Source organism: Lissotriton vulgaris, chromosome 9 (assembly GCF_964263255.1).
Source record: "Lissotriton vulgaris chromosome 9, aLisVul1.2, whole genome shotgun sequence".
Lineage (NCBI taxonomy): Eukaryota > Metazoa > Chordata > Amphibia > Caudata > Salamandridae > Lissotriton > Lissotriton vulgaris.
In genome coordinates, this window is record NC_141697.1 from 858620627 (window position 1) to 858643400 (window position 22774).

At 41.1% G+C, this 22774-nt stretch overlaps 1 protein-coding gene across 2 annotated transcripts in view; it reads left to right on the plus strand.

The window, feature by feature from the left end:
• The window catches only part of LOC147692372 (cytochrome P450 2G1-like), a 312091-nt gene that overhangs the window by 72749 nt on the left and 216568 nt on the right, over positions 1–22774 (plus strand). The gene's annotated exons all lie outside the window — the stretch shown is intronic.

A 22774-nucleotide genomic window follows, 5' to 3' on the forward strand; every position in this document is an offset into this window, starting at 1 on the left:
GCACTAACAGATTTGCTGCCAGATGCGCTTGGTGTCAGTTCAAGTAACTGGTTGGTGCCGGCATTAGATGTCTCTAACTTTTCTCTCTGTGGGGACTTCAAACAGGAGACGGCATGGGCCCCAGCTTTGGACATCTTACAAAGGTCAGCCGATGCAATGACCTATCAAGCAAATAAAATGGACATTGGCGTAGTATGTCGGTAACATAGATGACAAAATCACAAATCGAAACAACTTGATCAGATGGGCCCAAGCGGATGTCGATCACCCGAGACATGGATGCGACTGCGCACCAATAATTGAGAAACTAAGCACGCTTCCAAAGTTGATGGCAAATTTGATAGTGGACATTAAAGATATCACAAGTACAAAGCCTCTCCCCACAAGAAAGAGAGAAGATGCCAGATGCCCTGCAAACGAAGCCAAGACGATGGCAAACTTAGGGGAAAGAGGGGTCGTAGACAGGGCCACGTCTCCATCTCTGGCAATTCCGGTCACAGGTAGCACAATGATCGAAAAACAAAAAACCTCAGCTGTAGACAAAGCAGAGCCTACCTCACCATCCCAATCAGATAAAGATTTGGAAGATCCCAATGGCAAGGGAAAAAGACAAAGGAAGCTTAAAGGCCGCAATAAGATTCGCAGGAGCTGGCAAGATCGGAGTCTCTACCCAGTGTTCAACACTCACAAACGAAGATCGGGCAAAACAACTCTATAAGCACAAATAAGGCAACCAAGGAAACAGAGCCCCGAAAAATTTCACCCAACAGTGCCAAAAATCACCAGACTGGCTACCTATTTCTTGAGAAGGAAAAGGAAATTGCAGGAGCAGACCAGGAGCACTCAAGAAAAGGGGGGAAAACTGAGCCACCTTCTAACATCCAAATGGCATTCCCCGACCCCACGCCTCTGCTAAAGGAAGAAGGCCAAAGGTGCACCAGACTTACAGAGCTGCCGTACATGTAAAGGGGGGTCCCCGTCAGGGAGAAAGGTTATGTTGCACAACCAACAATTAGTAGTTCAAACCACTTTAGAAAGAAAAACTAAAATAACATTCTTCACTTTTAGAAGTGTGTATTGTCATTTATTCACAATACATTGATTTGATACTTCAAAGGAATTTCATACAATTGTCACAAAATTGTGCCCCGATAGGAAAGGGAGGAGAAGTGAGAGGGAGTGCTTGAGGGAAGGGTTGGTGAGGAATGAATGAACACAGTTGTGGGTGATGAGTACACACAATATAGACAGGTTCAAAACAATTACAAAAGCAAAAGCCAAATAATTTATAAAGGCATAAGATGATGAATAATTTTCACAGGAAAACTTTCAACGGACACTAAGTCAGTACTGGACTGTAAAGGGCAAGTGCCGGAAGTTGAGTGGAAGACACCGTCGACGTTTCGACCCCTATGAGTAGGCTCAGTTCAGTCCTTAAGTGGGTTCTTCATCAGGACTAGGAAGGTGGGGGGAGTGTGGGGCAGTCCATGAAATCGTGTCCGGTTTGGGTCTCGATGCGAAACAGCGATGGACTGTGGTTGATCACAGGTCACTCGCCAGGAGAGTGAATCTCACCATGAGCTGTACAAAAAGGTAATAGCCCACAGTTTTGGATATTAATCGTCAGCTGCAGACAGCGTTGTTTGTAGGATCGGTATTAGATCGAATAAAGGTTCTATCATGTGTTTCTTTTAAGAAAAAAACGGTCCGTTTCAGGTACCCGGTGCACGCGTTCTAGGTGAGACGCCCGAGGGGCTAGTTGGCCGAGGCGACGTGCTCGATCACAGGTCGTTTGTGCTGCTGTCAGATCCGAAACTCCGCAAGAAACTGCTACGGCAGCACCAATGCACTCAACCAAGCCCAAGTCAGCAGCCTGCTCAATGCTCACCAGGGCAATCTCTCTACATTGGAACAGGACAAAGGTGGTAAAGCGGAAATCGGATGTGGTGCACCCCAACAGAGCTCAAGAGTACTGAACAGGTCGACTTTCACAATCGTCCACAAAGTAACAAAGGAGGAAACCCTTGTGCTTTTGACAGGTCCTTCCTCCCACTCCCACTGTGTGTTAAGACCTGAGCCATCACCTGGGGCTGATAATGCCCCTTCTCATGGAGCCACATCCTTCACGATTTTCTATCCAGAGTACGAGTCCAGAGACAGCTGCGACATACTAAATCGTGGTAACATCATGAAACTGATAAAAGCCATCGGCCTGTCTAACGCTGTAACTTCGCAAGACATCACTTCAATAGAATTCATAGAACCAAGCCAGGGTGAAACTAACGAAGCCACAAAGGTCACCTGGCGCTCGAGAGAGGCAATGAACCACATTCTAAGTCACTCAGACACCTTCAACCAGTGGGGTATCACCATACTCCCCGGCAGTGAACCAGGATACCCTCACGTTCTGCAGGAAACCCAAATTACTGAGCGCCCGCGAGCAGAACAGAAGAAGGTCTACTCGGTCCTGAGGGGAGCCAAGGACAAAACTCCCACCGACTCGGATGATCTAAAAGCAAGAGATGGCCAGCACACATAAAAAAGGTAATAGGCCAGGCCTGCACATGGTCATGGTTGGCGGGATCTTTAAATTCAACTAGGCTGCTACGCTGACAAAACAATTGGAAGGCACAAGAAGTTTGCCCACTCAGGATTTGTTCGTGGAAAATCAATGGGTTATCAAACAAAATGGGAGATGAAGCCATGAGCTTTTATTTATGGTAATTTGCGATCCTAATAATACAAGAAACATGGCTCACGGACCCGCAGCACTTGGAAGGGTTCAAAACTCACCACACTCCAGCGATCAAAACAAAATCATCAGGACGAGGCAGTGGTGGTCTAGCTATTTACATACCAACAAATAATGTAATTACATCATGGGACCTTGCAAGCCCTTCCCATTCCCTCCAGTCTGTGGAAATCTCCTTCAGCACCCACCAAGGTCAGTTAAAGACAATAATCTGATTGAACGTGTACATCCGCCCAAATTCTGCGTCCAGGCAAACACTCTCAGATGAGCTGCTAGCAACAGTGCTAAGAAAGATAACAGGATGTTCGCACCCAGATATCTTATCATCCTTTAGACTTTAACATGTGGCTTATGTCAGACCTACATAAAAATGAGGTAATAAAATCACAGGAAAGTGTTTGGGCCATACCACCGCAGGAACGTCCCGGATGGCACAAGGAGTATCAGAAAGGCCGTATCTTACAAGGAAATTTAGAACATCTAGGCCTCAGAGCCCTGAATGGGCGCTTCTCTCCTGTTAAGCCACCTGGCCTCTCATTTGCATCGAATACTGGTGTATTGTTAATTGACGACACCTTTGTCAACCTTTCTCTTTTGAATCAAGTAACTGCGTTTCGGCTTGGCAACCAACCAGAAAGTGATCACCGTCCTCAGGAAATTTTGCTTAGCACCAGTCTGGTGCAACATGCTGAGGTGGGGGCACTGGCTTCTGAAAGCTCTACGATTAATCTAAAACGTATCAAATGCTCGGTCAACAACCTACAGCACGTATCAACGGAAGCAAAACATATGATAGAGACCACCTGTAGGTCAACTGTAGATCAAATTGCAAACTGGACAAGCTTTGTAAGCAAGTTGACAGTCAGACACACAAAGCCAATTAGGCACGCAAAAACGACATGGCCCCCACAGTCGATCTTCTGGGATCGGTGATACAACCGGCAAAAAGTAGCATGAATCGGCTAAGGAGGAAATTAAAAACAAATCCAATGGATACATTGATCATAACCAAATTGAGAGAAGCTCGCTGCCTTCTAAAGAAAGCAAAGAGAGAACATCGAAGGGCTCACTGGAACCTCTTTTGGGCCAAATTATATCAAGATATAAGATAAAATAACTCTGCGAGGTTCTGGCGTACCATAAATAGCCTTGGGGGTCGAGTCCCGAAAGTCGCTTCATCAAACATACTGGGGGCAGAGTGGCATTCCTTCCTGCACAGCCACTTTAACGACCGACAAGACTACTCCCCGTATCAGGTCATTGGCACAAAGGGCACTAACGCTCTGACAGAGTTGATCTCACCTTCGGACCTCCATAATAAAGGGCAAACAATGGAAGAGTTTTTCTACAAAAATCCTACAACTAAAAAGGAAACAGAGGGACAAGATCAGGATAACTGCACCGAGCACAGCAAAGTCCCGGAAAACCAAATTGAAAGGCTGATAAAAAAGGGTTGGAAAGATGGGGCCCCAGGACCAGGTGGTATTCCTCCGGCCTTGTTTAGGGAGGATCCGGCCTTCTGGGCCTCCAAGCTAGCCCCACTTTTTACGTCCATCTTAGTACAGAACATAATTCCACCCTCCTGGCAAGGATCAATTCTCATTCCAATCTTCAAAGGTGGGGACAAAATCCCCAGGGAACTATCGGTTGGTCGCTCTCATTGATAATGAAGCAAAGTACTTTGCAGGGATCCTGCTGAACTCATTGCGGGAATGGGCCAAGGATCTTTCAATAATCCCTCCACAACCAAACTGGATTCACAAATGAAACTGGCAAAGCGGTTAACCATATGACTCTCTTGTGTCTGATAGACAAGGCGGAGTCTAGTACCAAACTGTTTTACATGAGATTTATAGATTATAGATCGGTGTTCAACAAGGTCAACAGGGCGGAATTATGGCAGAAGCTCTGCACACTGAACATCCCAAATGAAATGGTTTACTAAGAGCCCTCGAGTTACTGCACCAGGACACATGAGTCAGGATAAAGATTGGCGATGGTTCTAAACTGTCATGACCAATTTTTACAACGAAAGGTCTTAAACAAAGATAAGTCCTGGCCCCTACACTTTTTAACTTATTTCTATCGGATCTCCCAGAAGCCCTAAACACAGTTAACGATCATGCTCCCAAACTGGGCAGCCTACAGTTGTCAAACCTTTTATCCACCGATGACGTGTTCCTCCTAAGCAACACAAAGATAGGTTTACAAAGGCTCATGTATGCAACCGCCGCTTACTCAAAGAAAAATGAGCTTCAGATAAATAATAAGAAAACTAAAATTTTGGCGGTTCGCCCGGGAAGGCCAAAGAAGATGGCATGGGTCCTAAACTTGGAAAGCATCACAGAATCTAAAAGCCATAAGTATTTAGGAGTCTTCTTAGACAACAATGGAAGATACAAAAGCCATCTGGGAGAGGAAAAAAAGAAAGGAACAGCGCTAGCTTTTACCCTCAGATCTATCCGTAAGAACTTATTTTGCCCAACAATTGCCCCAACACTTCAGGTGGCACAGGCAAAAGTCATTCCAACCCTAACATATGGAAGCGAGGCGCTAAAAGGACTGGACAGCGACCAACTAGATACAATTATAGCTAAGATCTTTAGAACAGTCTTCCAGCTACCATCCTTTACGTCACCGGGACAAATTAGGCTGGAACTTGGTATTTGCAAACAATCGCTGGGCAGAATGATGAATTTTCTAACGTGTTGCCACAAGCTGAGGTCATCGAAAGAGGGCAGCCTAGCGGACCACCTATGGTCCAATCTGAATACAAAACAATGGCTAGCAGGGCATAGCTACTTGTCAAGTGGGCTAAAAATCCTAGGCCTGAGTGAAGTCTGGGACCTACAAGTTAGCCAAAAGGAGTTTAAAAGGCTAGCAAAAATAAGTGCAAAAAAGCTCTCCTCTATGGAAGACAAGGCAAGCCTTGCCAGAAGAAGCCATGGTTGGATGACGTTCACAACGTATAACCAGCTGACACCTCAGAGTTACTCAACCTGTCCTTTTAATGCACACACCAAACGTTGGTTCTTAAAACTAAGATTGGGGGTAATCAACTTGTCGTGCCATCTTCCCAAATGGAAAAGAGTTCAAGTCTAGGAACAATATAGATTTTGTGGCAACCATAGGGAAGACATAACTCACTTTCTGTGCCTGTGCCCAAGTCTATTGAAAGAAAGAAGGATCCTTCTACGGAGGACCTGGAACGAGAAGGAAGTTAGATCGTGAAGATCTGCAGTTTTGGCTTCCTTTCCCCCCTGGAACACACATTTAAACTGTGCCCTGGTGAAGTTTTTGGACTGTGTAGAAAAAAAAATCAGGGGAGGGGAGATGACTACCCTAATCTCAGTTAGAGGTACAGATCCACGGTCCTCCACAATAGTAGGAAGTCTGCCTAGTTATGTAACGGTTGGAAACACCTTAATAAGACCGATATTAAAAAGGGAAGGGCGAGCAGGCTTGACAACTTTTGAACTCAAAATATAATCTTGGCAGCGACCACAATTGCCCTGACGGGACTGTTCCCATAGGAATCCGGGGATCAGTGTACCCAAAAGAGAGCTCGGAAATGAGGGGACTGGGTACTTTGTATTATTGGAACTGGGGTTCCATTTTCCCAAACCTACTTAGGGTTATAATGTATCAATATTTTAACAGTGTCACAATTTTATCTTTTGTACTTTGCAAAGGTTTTCTTTTAAATCATGCAATAAATAAATAAATAAAAACAAATTTAATTTGAAATGTTTTTGTTTTAGGAGCAGGATGTTGGGTTTATAGGGGATAAGGGTAGGGAGTGTTTACATTTTTTTTTCAAATGACAAAATTACAATTATAATTCAAAAATTTAAATTTAAATTTTTTTATTGTTATATTGTCTTTATTTTTATTAAAGGTGTGTCTTTCTGTATATTTTTGGTTACATTTTATATTAAAAAATCAAATAAATTTACAACGATAAAATAAAAAAATGTAATTATGGTGTTGATAGTGGATAAGTTGTATTAATTTGTTTTCAAAGCATTATTAGTATTTTAAATAATTAACATTTACAATTACTTCACATTATATTAATTAATAGCTATTATTATATGTGTAGTGTCCAGAACCTACCCTCAATTAATACTAATTGGAGTGAGAATAGTTAATTATATATCTTTGGTGTCCAGGACCTTCCCTGATGTAATACTCACTTGAGTGGAAATAGCAAATTATATATATTTAGTGTCCAGCACCTCCCTTGATTTAATATTAACTAGAGTGTGAAAAGTAAATTATTTATGTTCATTGTCTAGCACCTTCCCTGATGTAATACTAATTGGAGTGGGAATAGTAAATTATGTATGTTGAGTGTACAGCATCTTCCCTTATTTAATAGTAACTGGGTTGGGAATAAAAAATTATATATGTTTAGTGTCCAGCACCTACCCTGATGTAATACTAACTGGAGGTGAAATAGTAAAGTATATAGGTTTAGTGTCCAGCACCTTCCCTGATGTAATACTAAGTGGAGTGGGAATAGTAAATTATATACGTTTAGTATCCAGCACCTACCCTGATTTAATAGTAACTGGAGTGGGAATAGTAAATTTTATATGTTTAGTGTCCAACACCTTTTTTGAATTAATATCAAGTGGAATAGGAATAGCACATAAAATAAATGTATTGTCCAGCACCTGCCCTGATTTAATACTAACTGGAGTGGGAATAGTAAATTATATTTGTTTAGTGTTCAACACCTACCACGATTTAATACTAAGTTGAGTGGGAATAGTATATTATATATATCTAGTGTTCAGCCCCTTTTTTGAATTAGTATTAACTGGAGTTGGGAAAGTAAATAATGTGGGGCTGATTCTGATGTCGGACGGACCCAGGTCTGTCCGACATCGGTCAGGACCCGTAAACGACCGACCTGCTGAGGTCGGTTACGGCCCTGCAGGTACGATGCGACCGTACCGTGTTCGGTCTTACTCGTATACTCCACAATGGGAGCATGCATTCTAAACGGAATGAATGCCTCCAGTGTGAAATACAGGGGTGCAGGTCATCCCTGCACCCTGTGGCCGGCATTCCAAGCTGCTTGCCACCGGGTGCAGGGATAAACGGAGGGGCACCTCAGGTGCCCTGAGGCCGCCATTCGGTGGCCTCACACCCATGGGGGCCCTGCTGGGGGCCCCCAGAGACAGTTTCCGACTGCCTTTCTGTGCCTGAAACACCAGCATGAAAAGGCAGTAAAAAGCTGCCATCAGAGGCGACCGGGACAGTACTGACGGATTTCCGGACGGCAGACTGGCGCTCCGAGCCCATCGTAAGCCATCTGGAAATCCGAGTCGGATTCCATTCTGACCAAGCCCATCGGAATGGCTTGGTCGGAAAGGAATGCAGCCGGCACCTTCCGATGTGGACGGAAGGGCTCAGAACGGGCTCCGAACATCGTTCGGAGCCCTTCCGACTGGAATCGGAATAGGCCCCTAAATGTTTAGTGTCCATCACCTACCCTGATTTAATACTAACTGGAGTGGGAATAATAAATTATATATGTTTAGTGTCCAGAACCTTTTTTGATTTAATATTACTGGAGTGGGAATAGTAAATATTATATGTTTAGTGTCTAGCACCTTCCCTAATTTAATACTTACTGGAGTGGGAACACAAATGTATATATATCTTTGTATATAACATGTATAAGTATGGAATTATAATAATTATTATTATATGTTTTTATAATATTTATTATTATAATTTTACAATGAAGAAAAAATGTTACATACATTTTAAAATACAGTTTATAAATTGTTGTATTTTTACAAAACATTGTATAAATGTATTAATAATGTTATAACAGGTTTGTAAAGAAATACAATCATTTTTAATGTTTAAAGCAGCCATATTTGTTTATAGCTTGTATTTCATAACCGCTCACGTTCGTTTTGGGTTATTTCTGCCATGCAGCTGTCCCGCACTGCTGTTCATGATGCAACCACCACCACGGCGGTCGCATCTGGCATTTTAACATTGCAGCGGGTGCTGCTCGCTGTAGCACCCGCCGCAGAGGTAAAATTCCTTTTTGTGCATTACAATGCACAACATAGCATGCACTATGGTGCCTGCCACCTTGTGTATGGACATGCAGGGGGGTACCATAGGTACCCCCAAGTACACCCCCGCGGGCCTGCAATGGGCCCCCAAATCAAATCCCCGCCAGCATGGAAAGGCCTTGCTATCTCGCCATCATATTATGGATGGCGGTGCCTGCTAGGCACCACCACCATATATGTGCCCCAGCTCCGCCCGGCCGGCAATTGCGACAATTTCCGACTGGCAGAAAAGCAGCAGACAGACTGCCGTAGTACCCACCACCATCGTAATATGTTGGTGGGTAAATCACGTTATGATGGCGTGATGGTCGCCACCGCCTGCACAGCAGTAGACAGTAATTCCATGTGGGTGGATTTTTTGTTTATTTGGTAGTAATTCAAAAGTAAGTACAGAGGTGCCTACAAGGGATTTCTTTTGAAGAAATTTGATATAAAATAAAAGTAATTACTTATCTGTTCAACCCTAGTTAGTCCTTTGAACTAATCTATACGCTTAAGAAGCTATACAAGACAAATACAATAAATGAATAGAAGGGAGACATTCAAATGCTTGGGGGAATTCTTTTCCAAATATACACAAGTTGTTTTTAATATTAATGAAATTCAAAAGGGTACATTCAAATTTGACAAAACATCATGATAGAGGATGTATGAAACTACCTGCAAATCATGAACAAAAACATCTATTCCACATAATCAAACAAGTGATGAATCTGAACACACAGAGAACTTTCACTTATAAACAACTAATGTTGAGGAAACAGATGAGGGAGTCAATGTTTCGGTCTGTTGTGGCAAAACTGGTTGGATATGTTTAAAAGTCCCCTGTATGAAGATAATGCATACAATTATTTTTATAAACAAATTGGTCTACCATACTAGATTGACTTAAGGAAAGAGAAAGAAAACCCATGCAAAAAAGGTGTAGCCAAATTATGGCCAAAAAGGGTATTTCTTCAAACCTTAACCCAGATAAAAAGGTAAGATAATGTTTTAATCTAATATTATTGTGAGCTACAGTTGGAGATGTGGCATGCTACAATATCCAACGTCAAAAGAGAGACAACAATATATAATAGCAAAAGTCTTTTGCTTACTTTACAAAAGTCCATTACTCTATTAGGGCCAAGTGAAGTGTATAAAAAAACAACAAAGGGATTCCTTAGCATCCAGTCACTGAAAACAATATTCAAGTATGAATAATCAAAGATTGATACAGAGGGCAAGAGACCCGTTACATATTAACGGGTATAGAAACTTACACACAAAGGCAAGAGAAAGCAAAGCTGGCAGAATAAAGGGACACCTCTGTACATACATCGCAAACACCCTGAATTTTAGTAACATTTTATCTAGATTAGATAATGCTTTTTAGCAAATAATTAATTTTAAAATCAATAGCATGCGATTGATAATTCTGATTAATTTGTACAATAATATTGCCATGCTTGATGTAGAAGCTGTTTTTAATGAGTTAGTAACTGAAGTTCAATCTCTATGGCATAAAAGTACTCATGATATTAGGGTTCTTTTTGGAGGAGATTTCAACTGTGGTCTATGTCCTATTGTTGACTCAAATGTGTGTGGACTTGATGCGGAGGAAGTGCCCAATTGCACGCATTTTATTTATTCAAAAGTTGGGGAGCGGTAAATGAGTTCTTATGCACCCTGGACTTAGGATTTGTAAATTAAATGTGTTTAGAACCAGTATCAGGGGGTTATACTTTTAATGGGCGGGGTTTATTTTCTACAATTGACTTTTTATTGTTGTCAAATCGTTATGCCTCTCAAGTTGGCTCAATTTACATCGGAGATGTATCTCTGAGTGACCATTTCCCAGTGTGTGCCACTTTTAAAGGTTGTCTAAGAAGTACAAAAAGAGTTTATACTGTCCCCCAGGCTTTGGAGTCAGTTGTACTGGACCGAATTAATGGTTATGCCTTGAAATGGGTCATGGTTGATCCTGAAAGTGTTTTAAAAACTGTGGTGTGGACTAATTGTAAAAGTGAATTCAATATATATGTGAGGCATTTAGCTGGTCCAAGTAGCATTATAGAGGCCTTCGAGTCAATATCTAGCACCGTGAGGGAGGCCCTTCTTGTTCATAAGTCCAGGAAAGCAAAACCAACAGGTTGGTTTGACTTCCAGTGCACGAAACCACACACAAACTTAAAAAAGTTTCTCCGCACTATCCCGAGAGATCAGGAGGCTATAAGGGCGGCAAGGAGAACGTATAACCTAGCTATAAAGGAGAGGAGAGATAGCCTGAAAAAGGAAGCCTGGGAGTCTATCCATTTTGCTGCTATAAGTAGGGATAGTAGTGCTTTTTGGAAGGTGGTCAAAGCACCTTTTTTGAAACCAGACGGGGGCCCATCTATTGAGATCACCATTCAGGAGGAAGAGTGGGTTGAGCACTTCACAGGGGTTTTTAGGGGGATAGATCAGCTTGATAACGAATCAAATAATTCTTTATTAACTAATAAATGACTAAATACTGACCTTAAATTCACCCTAGACGAGGTGGTGTTGACGATCTCCAACACTCGTGGAGAAAAGGCACCCAGATCAGATGGTGTCCCCAGTGATATTTTTAAATCAAATTTATCTCTATGGGGCCCAATCGTTAAGCAAGTAGCGAATGCCAGTTCCCATGTTTCATTTCCTGCAACCTGGACAGTGTCAATTATAGTCCCGGTCTTTATAAAAGGAATCCGCCAAGATCCTAGATGCTACAGGCCCATTTGGTAACTTGACTCAATGACAAAAATTCTAGGTTGTGTAATTTTAGTAAGATTAAAAAAATGGGCATTTGGCAATAGGATCTTTTCTGATTTACAGTACGGCTTCCGTGAAGGAGTAGGCACTATTGAGCAGACTCTTAACCATGCCTTATTGGTGTGAAAATATGTCTGTGTAAATAATGGTAATTTTTTTTTAGCTTTTGTAGACCTGACAGCCACTTTTCATTCGGTAAGGCAAAATAAACTTTGCGAGATTTAAAAAAAAATGGGGTGCAATATCAAATTATCCACATTTTTAAGACTGTTTTATTGTAACGCTCATACTAGAGTCTGCTTTGATTTTAAGGATGGGTACACAACTCCAATGCCAATACGTAGGGGAGTCCGTCAAGGATGTGTCCTTGCACCATTTCTTTTTAATTTGTACATAAATAATCTTGAGGGCGCATTACTTGAGCAAAACGTTGACTACCCTAATATTAATGGTCGTCCAATCCCTGCTCTTTTATATGCCGATGATGCATTTTACTGTCCAGACTCAAGTAGGTCTAAAGAGAGTTTTGAATGGTTTTAATGACTTTATGCATGACTTAGGACTATCACTGAACACCTCCAAGACTTATGTTATGAGATGTGGTGTGGGGAGGAAAAAATCTCATGAAATGTTTATTATGGACCAAAAGATTAAAACAACAAAAACCTTCTCATTTCTGGGTGTTATGTTCCACCAAGAAGATATGTGGGCACAGGCAATAAGATCTAAAAAAAATCAGTTGTATTACCACTCTATCTGCACTCACCCAGTTTTTAAAAAGATTAGGGAAAAGACCTCCTGTGAAACGTTTACAAATTTATCGGGTCAAAAGTATTTTCACCGTCACCTATGGTTCTGGGGTCTGGGGTATTGCAAATACAAATTCTTTACAAGTAGTGAAAAATAAATTCTTAAGATATCTATTGTCTGTACCCAGAACAACATCTGCTGACATCTGTCATGCAGAATTGGGTTTTAATGTATCTGTCTGATATTATTAAACTTGAGTCAGTCTTACTGTGGCATTGTGTATGGACTAAAGTAGAACACACATTAAGGGGCTGATTCCGATGTTGGACAGACTCAGGTCCATCCGACATCGGTCAGGAGACGTGACCGACGACCTGCTGTCCGAGCGGTATGCATGCTTGCATTGTGAAAAGCAGGGGTGCAGTTGATCCCTGCAGATCATCCCCGAAACCCTGTGGCCGGCACCCCAAGGTGCCTGCCACCGGGTGCAGGGATCCACAAAGGGGCACCATAGGTGCCCCCAGGTCGCTATTCTTCAGCCTCGCACCCATAGGGGCCCTACTGGGGGCCCCCGAAGACAGTTTCTGACTGCCTTTTCGTGCCTGAACACCGTCATGAAAAGGCAGTGAAAAACTGCCATCATACTCCCTCAATCGCAAAGAGGCGGCCGGGGGAGTACTGAGAGATTTCCGTACGGCAGATGGGCTATCCGAGCCTTTCGTCCGCAATCCAGAAATCCAAGTCGAATTCTTTTCCAACCGAACCTATCACAATGGCTCGTCGGAAAGGAATTCGGGGGACACATTCTGGTTTGGTCTGAAGGACTCCGACCATCATTCGGAGCCCTTCCGACCGAAATCGGAATCGCCCCCTAAATAGGGATATTTTAAAGGACATTATAAAATTGGAAAAAGTATCAAGGATCCCTTGGATTTATTATGTTTTTAATTTTATGCAGAATCTGGGTCATCCGGAGTATTTTACTGATCCTGAATCCCTGCAATCAGTAAGCAGGAAGAAATTAAAAAAAGAAGGTATTGCAATGCTGGAAATGCCAAGGTTGACAACTGAAATTTTTATGCCCACGGTATTGGAAAACTAAAATGATCTTAAGTGTTTTTAAAATACAGCCTTATTTAGCCATAGTTCCAGTAGGGTACGATAAGGTTTTTACTAACAAGATTCAGAATCGGTATATTTCACGGACTTACCAGCTTTCCCAACATGAATAACTGGAGTCCCACTTTGATAGCCTGTCCTTGCGACGATTGCTCATGTCAATCCACTATCCATGTCATCTTTTGTTGTGGCTTTTACTCTGATATTAGGAAAGTGTGGATTAGACTAATATTAAAAATGATCGAGCTTAGGACTTGCCGGCCTGCGTATATTGCACTGCAAACTCTGGACAATGCGGATATGATCTGGAAAGTTGCAATGTTTCTAAAAATGGGGGTCGCCTATAGGAAGAGCTTAGTGTTTTAATGAACAATAGATTTTAATTTTGCTATCCCCGACTATATTTATGTCTTTTTAACTTTCATGTAGGACTGATGTTAATGGAGTTATTTTATCTTATATACTGTTATTTTTATTACACTGGTGTATGTACAGCTTTTATGATTGCATAATCTTACAATCGAATAAAGCTTGATTTGGTACAGAGGTATAAAATCTTAGTCTGTATATTAATACTGTTCACATAAAGCCTACAAGATAATTCTCAATCTATTGAATAGATGCTTAAATTTAGTAAATGAAATATTGATATATCTATTATATGTCTTAATCTTTCTTGACCATGCTGTTATCTGACCATGCTATTCTATGACGCCTAAACTGTCCATAAAAGCAGGAACAAGGTGCATAGTTACTGAGAAAATTCAAGCATGCTAGCATGCTGATGGCGTCAGACACATGTTTGGAATTACTCAGCATAGTTCTATTAAATGTGAGTATCTATCCTCGGTGACTACTCATGCAGCAATCATTTATTATATTAGTATTGTAGAAGTTTTAACATAGTGATAACTTTTGTTAGAAACGATTCAAACTATGGTGTTGTTGTGTTTGATCCATGAATAATTTTCTCGTTTCTGATGTAACACCACTAGGTGAAGCGGAACATTTCAAGACCCGCCATTGATGATAGGAATTAACCTAAAAATAGGTCAAATCTGAGGGCGCATTTCGAATTTTGAATTTTATAAATATTAAAAACAACGTTTGTATATTTGGAAAAGAACTCCCCCGTGCATTTGAATTTCTTCCTTCTATTCATTTATTGTATTTGTCTTGTATAGCTTCTTATGTGTATAGATTAATTCAAAGGTTCAAGACCAACTAAGGTTGAGCAGATAAGTAATTACTTTGATTTTATATCAAATGTCTTCAAATAAATCCCTGTAGGCACCTCTGTACTTAATTTTGAATTCTCTTCCCAAGCCTCCAAGGGTATATTGGGTTTCCCACTTTCCTTAACTATTTGGTAGTAATGCGTAGAGAAAAGGTATGCTAGTATTTTGGTATAGTGCATGGACAGTATATAATTGATCGAATAGTTTACGACATATTTAAAAAGTGCCGTCCATCATCCAAGTTTCAGATTGTTGGAGTTTTACTAAAATATTAGCAGTTGCAAACATAATTATTATTTTATCTTTAAGTTTGTTGTCATAAAGAAGAAATGGTTCTTAATTATGTGTAGTTGACAGTTCTGAGGGAATTTCTACTTCTTGAAATGGTTTTGGGGCAAGTGTGGTGGTGGCAGTAGCTTTTTTCGTTCAAGCAATAGTTCTTTTCAGGGAAGAAATTGAGGGCATTTGGCCAGTAGCATGTTGGGGTATTTTGGGCAGCATTTCTTAAGTATTTCAGTGGTAGATTTGTTTGATCTAGTGCTAGCTTCTTTTATATCTGGAGCATTTCTAACCTTTATTTCAGTAACATTAGCGGGGGTGGTTATGCTCCATAACATACAGAACAGTTGTTTCCTTAGTAGTAGCCCTCCCATAACACTTATTAGAATAGTATTTACTACATGTCCTGTTTACTTTCAGTCCAGTTTGCTTTTCTTGGGTATTCACATACCCCATGTAACATAGTAAAATCTTTCCTTTTTATGATGTTATGAATTGGGTGCCTTCAGTCATTGGGATGTTTCAAATGCTAAGAAAAATGTATTCACAAATTACTAAAAAGAATACTGTACAGTTTTTTTTATTACTACAGATACATTGTTATTTATATACTTACAATGTTGAATTTGAGGTTGTTTTTAATGCTGATGCACTTTCTTTGTTGTTTGATTTCAGTTTTGCTGCTGATGTTTTTGTTGCAAGAAAAAAAGATAATTTTAATATTTTTGTTTAATTGTGAATGAGGTGGGGGAAGTTGGGATAAAGTTGAAGTTTGGTTGGGTATTTTAGGTAATTGTTTTAATTTAATCTCCTTTTCTACTTACTTTATTTCTCAGTCGATTTTTCACCGTGTTCTGTAATGTTTTTGATGTTTTAAGAATTATCTGTAGAGGAGACATAAATAGAAAAAATATATATGAATTATTAAGTTAGTATAAATAGTTGTTTTTGTAGACTAGCAGTAGTATTAGATTATAAATGGCATTTAACCCCTTGCATGCGGGGATGAGTCCCCCGCTATGCTGGGTGGAGGGGGGGCACGCACAGTGCCCACATGCTCATGACGAGCTTAGCTCGTCATTTGGCACTTTGCTCGTGTGCTCATGACGAGCTGAGCTAGTCACGGCCACACCCGTTTTCGTGGAACGTTCAGCACAGCAGGGGAATTATCTCCACGTGTGAGCGTTCCACGGCTCATGACAAGCTCAGCTCGTCATGAGCACACGAGCACCGTGCCTCATGACGAGCTGAGCTCGTCATGAGAGTTCAACGGATTAACTTACTTTCTGAAGTAGGAAATAGATTTTCTTTAATGAAGTCCTGTGTTCTGACAGCAATCCAGCAGAGTTTCGCCTTCTTGTTTCTTTTTGGTTTGAGGTGTAAAATAATGGTTAATTTTCTTGTCTTTATATAGTTTTTAATTAATCGTTTGTTTGATTTAATTGGTTTATTTTAGTAATGTGTGTATTTCATTGGTTGTCATTTATTGTTTTAATTGTTTTGATCATTGTTTTCCATATAAGGAAAACGCTAATTAAGAATCAGTTATTGCATTTTTTTACAGTCCATTAAAAGTACATTATAATGTATTTGATGTTAAATAATGTGTGCATAATATTTATGTATGATATTTACTGAGTTAATAATAGTGTGCTTATATTATATTTTGTGATTATATATTTTTTTAATTTTAAAACATGTATTTCATTTATTTTGTATGCAGTGTATGTTTATTGCTAAAAATATATTTTTGGGTTAGGTTTTGTATGTTTTAACAGTTATTAACATGTCGATATATTTTTTCAAACGATATTATTGGTGTCTCTATTGTTGTTATCGATAATATTGACATGTATATTTTTATACTATGTTTCATATTTTAAATAACAATATTTTTGTATTCAATAACACTGCAATTGATGTAAATGTTTGACGATATTTTGGTGTCGATATTAGTGTATTTTTAAAAAATAAGTATAGGATATCGATGATAGAGCTACCAATATTTTTGTGTCTATAATATAGTATGCCGATATTGTGTCTGACGATATTAAGTCAGTGATTCGGCTGGCCCAGGTATACGTGGTGGGAATGAAGTTGACAGACGATGGAATAAGTATAATTAAATAAATAAACAATGCATATTCCCTTGTCTGTCAACTCCCGCCCTTCCCGCATCCTGCCCCTCCCCACCACGCTTACCTGTTCCGGCCGTTGCTGAATTCACGCACAATAAAGAGGTTGAAATCATTGATAAAACCAACTCCTAACTCTGATGTATGTTCTTTAGCTTGCAAAATCTTCTCCTTAATAATACATTCTATTCCATACGATCCCTTCCTACTTTCTTCTGTATCATTGTTGGACTTAGCCGTCTCTGTAGGGTCACTACCAAACTTCAAATATTTTGCCTTCACCCATCTTTTTTTCTGAATTTTATTTTTGTGGGTCTTAGGGCTCTATTCACTTTATCACTGATAACCAGTGCTAAAGTGCTTGTGCTCTCTCCTTAAAACATGTCAAATTGGCTTAGACCTAATGGGCTCAAGACATGTGAGCACACAAATCAAAATATCGGCTTGCTGATGAGCTCCGACATGCCCATATTAATGACGGGTTCTTCCGGTAATTTTGAGACAAGACATTCTTGCTACCTTTAAATGGTAAGGAGCTTGACGGTTTGTACTGTTGGGTTTGATTACTTTAGTGCTTCTTTGGTGCTCGCTTCCTCCTGCACCGAGGCTTCTCACAGCTCTGCCCCTGCAGGTCCTGTCAGGAGGGTGGGGCTCTCTTCGGGAAAGCACAGCTTTGTAAATGTAAATTGATACTTGGATAGCGCACTACTCACCCGCAAGGGTCTCAAGGCGCTTGTACGAATACCGCTGTGGAACCCATCCTGGCTTTCCCTGTGAGGCGTCCACTCCTGGGCACCCCCAAGGTGGAGGCCAGGCATCCTTAGCGTTGTGGGGGCCGTTGTGGAGATTAAGCAAGCTATTGCCCAGAGTTGCAGAGTGGGACTCCATGATTGGAATATGCACCGAGGCGAGAATTATCAGGTCAGTGGGATTTTGAGCCCAAGACCCGCCAAGGCAGGGAATTGAACCCTGGTCCCGGGCTAGACCTCTGCATCAGGGTCTGCCGCTCTAATCATTGAGCCACACTTCTCCACTTTGGCCTGGAGATGCTTCCACTGTTGGTTTTAGCTGCTGCACCAAGGTCTTTACCTCATTTTCTTACTTGTTTGGCATTTGAACTTTTTCCTTTTTCTGCTATTTCTCATATACAGATATTTTAACAATTGTATTGCCATGGGAATCGAAGCTTCAGTTTTATTTGTGCATAAACGTAAACAAGCAGCGTCTCCTCTGCCTGTCGAATCTAAAATAGTTGATTCATCTGAACCCTCTCTGACTAACATTCTGGAGGAACTGCAAGCTGTCAGGTCCAATACAGACAATGTTGCTGTGAAAATTAAAAACATACGAAAGGATATGGCAGGTCTTTCAATGAAGGTTGCGGATAATGAGAGTAAAATAAATGACATAAAAACAAGGACACACCAGCTAATACCACTTGTCACAAAAATTTCCTCTCTTGATACTAGGTTGCTTGGGTTAGAAAATAGAAACAGGCAATATAAACTTCATATTTTTAATTTGCCTTAAGATATAGAGGGAAATGACTGTAGATATTATCCTGAAAACTTATTGTGTCGCCTATTAAAACTCAAATTTAGAAAAAAATGTGAGATTAACAAAGCACACCGAGTTCCACCTCATCATAAACGTGACCAAACCAAACCACATCAAGTCATCTTCAAAGTCATCTTCAAGGTTTCTTTGTCATAACCATCTCATCCTTATTTGGAAAGCAGCACATGAGATTCCTTCTCTCCTGGTTAATGGCACTAAAATCTCAGGACTTTGCTAAGGAGACTTTCACCATTCAAAGAGATGTTGCAGCTTTGAGAAAACGACTAAAACATTCTGGCTTCAAATATGGACTCTTTGATCCATCTATCATGCATATTTGGAAAGATGGAATCTCCCAGTCCTTTCATCATCCAGAGGACCTTCAAGCTTTTCTAGATAACCACTTCCCTATCACCATGGATAAACATGACCATTCAATTTGTAAATGTTTTGACCATTTTTCTGTTTGCTATACACATTGTTCAAATTAGAGTTTCTGTGTGATACGGATTATAGGCTTTTATTAATCCTGTGATTATATTTGATAGTCTTCTTATTACAGGCTGTATTTTCTCTTCTTTAGCTATTCTTCTCACATGCACCTGTCGCATCACTTTTTATGTATGTTCCTCGTTCTTTTATCTGTATGTTTTTCTATGTCTTCTTTGTATTATTTCTGATTTGTTCTACTTCTGCTTCAATGGTCTCTACTGCTTTTCTATCTCATATGTTATATATTTAATCCTCTTTGCTTCATTTCTTACTTTATGGATACTGTTCACAGAATTAAAATCATTTCCTTGAATGTTAGGTGATTACGTTTTCCGGTTAAGCATGTTTAAGATTTTAGATTACCTATTTGGATAAGAGGCTGACATTTGTTTATTGCTGAAAACATATGGTGATGACAATATATTAATTATACGCAAAAGAAATAAGGTGGGATAGATTCTCTCTTCTCCAGGACTGGGAAAAAAATGGCGTGGCTATTCTTTTTTCAAAAATCTTCAAATGCAAATTTTTTATAAAGGATCTGATTCAGATGGAAAATTCCTGTCCTGCTGGTTAAGGTAAATCCTGAAAATTCTGGTTTACATTTAATTAAAATGTATGGTCCAAAATTGGATGACCTTTTTGGAATCATATTACAATTAATTTAGTAGCCTGTTTTAGAGTCACTTCAGTATACGGTCAAAACATATTTTAATTGTGGTAAACATGTGTTCTCATAACTGTGTTATTTCAGAGGGTAACTAGCAGAGGCCTGTAGCCTTGGGCTCATCTGGGAATTGGAAAGTGCACACCAAACATGGGTTATAATGTATGGACCCTACCTCGAGCACCAGGGCATCCCTCTATTTACATTGGAGGTCGCGCCCTACCTTCTGGTGCATGCAACGCTATGCCTTCAAACACTTAACCAGGACTTCCCTCCCCACCTTAGATGTTGTAGCCTATAACAACGATCCATGTTTGCCTTGTCACATCTGGCAAAGTCTTCGAACCAGGTAGATGACTGTGGGTTAGGCCTTAAATAGCATATTTGGGGATGCTGCCCTGGCCTTGTGTGAAAGTAGGGAGATTGTGTCGTATGTTTGAAGTATCAGTGATAGTCTTGCTCTGAGTTGGGGCAGTATGCTCAGAGATGTCTCCGGACCAGATCCGGAGTAGTCAGCTTGGCATCTTTCTCAGGAGATGTGTGGGATTGTGTCCATTATTCTGGTGGCCGTGATCAGAGAAATACATGGTCAACTCTGCCTAGGTCACCGTCTCAGACTCTACATCTCGTTGATGTCCAGTTGTTGTTGTTCCTACTCCTTTGTTTACTGTCTTTGGCCTGAAACTCGGGTGGCCTCGCCTCCATTTAGAAACTGTGGGTTTCGGCTTTCTCCCCCAAACATCAATGACATCAGGGAACATTGGGTCATGCAATTGGGGATCATTAGATATGCCCTTAGAAAATTGTGTAGTACCCATTCAGGGCCATTTTGTAGGTCTACTCAAATGCAGAGTGTTATCGTCAGACTCTTCACAAGTCTTTCAATATCTCCATTGGCTTGGGGCCACCTATGAGTAATGGGCTTATGGAGACTGTCAACATAAGTTCAGAATAAGTGGCCTTGGAATGGTGGCCTACCTATCACTGGCAGGCCAAAACTGCAATCGTTTTTTCTTTCTAGGTTTGGTTTTACATGTCTGATTGATCTGCTTGGGCCTAGCTCCACAACTGAGAATTTGGAGTAGGAGTCAACAAGAAATAAGGCCAATTGTCCACACGGAAAACTGCCATAGTCCATGTTTAAATGTGTCCATGGAGCTGTGCTGGGCTCTTCGGTGATCAGTGGGGTCAGTTTGTCAGGTTCCCCGTTTATCTGACATGGTTTGCAGTGGTATGTGTGCTCCTCCATTTTGTCGTCAATCCTGGGGAACCACATCTTTTCACCAACTCCTTGGTGTTTATGATGCGTTACCATCACTCTATGAGGTTCATTAGGATTGCGGGCGGGCTTCAGTCTGACCGCCACCCTAGTAGTGCTGGAACCAGCCACCAGTGGTGGGCCGGTCCCGCACCACCAATTAGGATGCCACCCCCACCATGGCAGTCGCATCCCACATATTCAACATTATGGCAGGCGGTGCTGTTAGCAGCACCTGACACAATGTAGAAAATGCATGGTGTGCATTGCATGCACTACGTGACAGGGACCGCGAGGTGCCTGCCACCTTGTGTATGCCAATGTAGGGGGGTACCATGGGTACCCCCCTTGTGCATTGCCGGCCGGGCTATGGCAATTCGCCTGCCATGCTAATGGGCGCCTAAGTCTTGCAGAGTGCTAGAGACTACAAACCTGCACCTAGCCCCTCACTGGTTGAACTGAGTTCACTACAAACCTTCCAGAATTGTTTAAATGTGCTTTCAAAGTATAGTCTAATCCCTTGCAATGTGCCAGGAAAGTCCCCCACTGTCCGGTTTTGATGACTTCTCTTGTGCATTCTAAGCACAGGTCTTTTCGTAAGACACGGATTAGATGATTGCGTGAGAGGGCTGGGAGGCATGCTGCTTGAGATAGAGTTTGTATATATACTTCTGTCTGCTTGTCATCTGCAGCAGTCTGATTTGGGTGTAGGGACAAGAAATCCATACAATTGTATGTGCCTAGCCTGTACTGGATGCTGGATTAATATTGTTGAAGCAGGATGGCCCAGTTCTTGATGCAGTGACAAGGGTGTCTGGAGGTGCCTTAAAATGCACTCACTAGTGGCTTACGGTCTGTGACAACTCAAGAACTGCAGCCTGTTAGGTACAGATGGAAATGAGTGCAGCCCCATTTGATGGTGAGGGCCGCAGGCTCAATTTGGGCACAGTGGGTCCCGAAGTCAGAGCGTGCCTGGCTTGCAAAGGCGATGGGCACCCACTATTTAGACTGTTGTTGCTGTACAAAAACATTCCCTAACCCTACCTTGCTGGCATCGTCAATGAGCTCTGTTACTGGGGCAGGGTTGAAACACTCCATAGTTTCATCATGCAGCAATGTGTCCTTTATCTTCTGGACTTCTTGTTGTTGAACTGCACCGCACTCCCACTTTGTTTGGGTATTGTAAGCGTTCTCAATTGTTTTATGAGGTTGACGAGGTTGTTGGGAATTTTCACAATCAGGATTAGCCAAGGTAACTCTGAAACAAAGGTCAAGTTTTACTTCACCATGAGTGGAGGAGAAAGGCTCATCAGTGGCAGAACAGCAGAAATTCTGAAGCTAGTAGCATTTGCTACACCAATACATAATCAACAACTTGATCAAATTCTCCAAGAGTTCAAGCACTTATTGTTGTGGCTGGAATGTCTGAAAGACTATGTTGTCAGATTACACATCCATGACTCCATCAAGCCTGTTGCCATGCAACACCGACATGTTTGTTTAAAGTTTAACCTCAGCCCCCATGTGGAGGATGAATTCACACGCCTCAAACAACTTGGAGTCATAGAAAAGGCAACCAGACCTACCCCATGGGTTTCTCTAATGGTAATTGTGCCTAAACCAAAGCAGCCAAGAACAGTGAGAATCT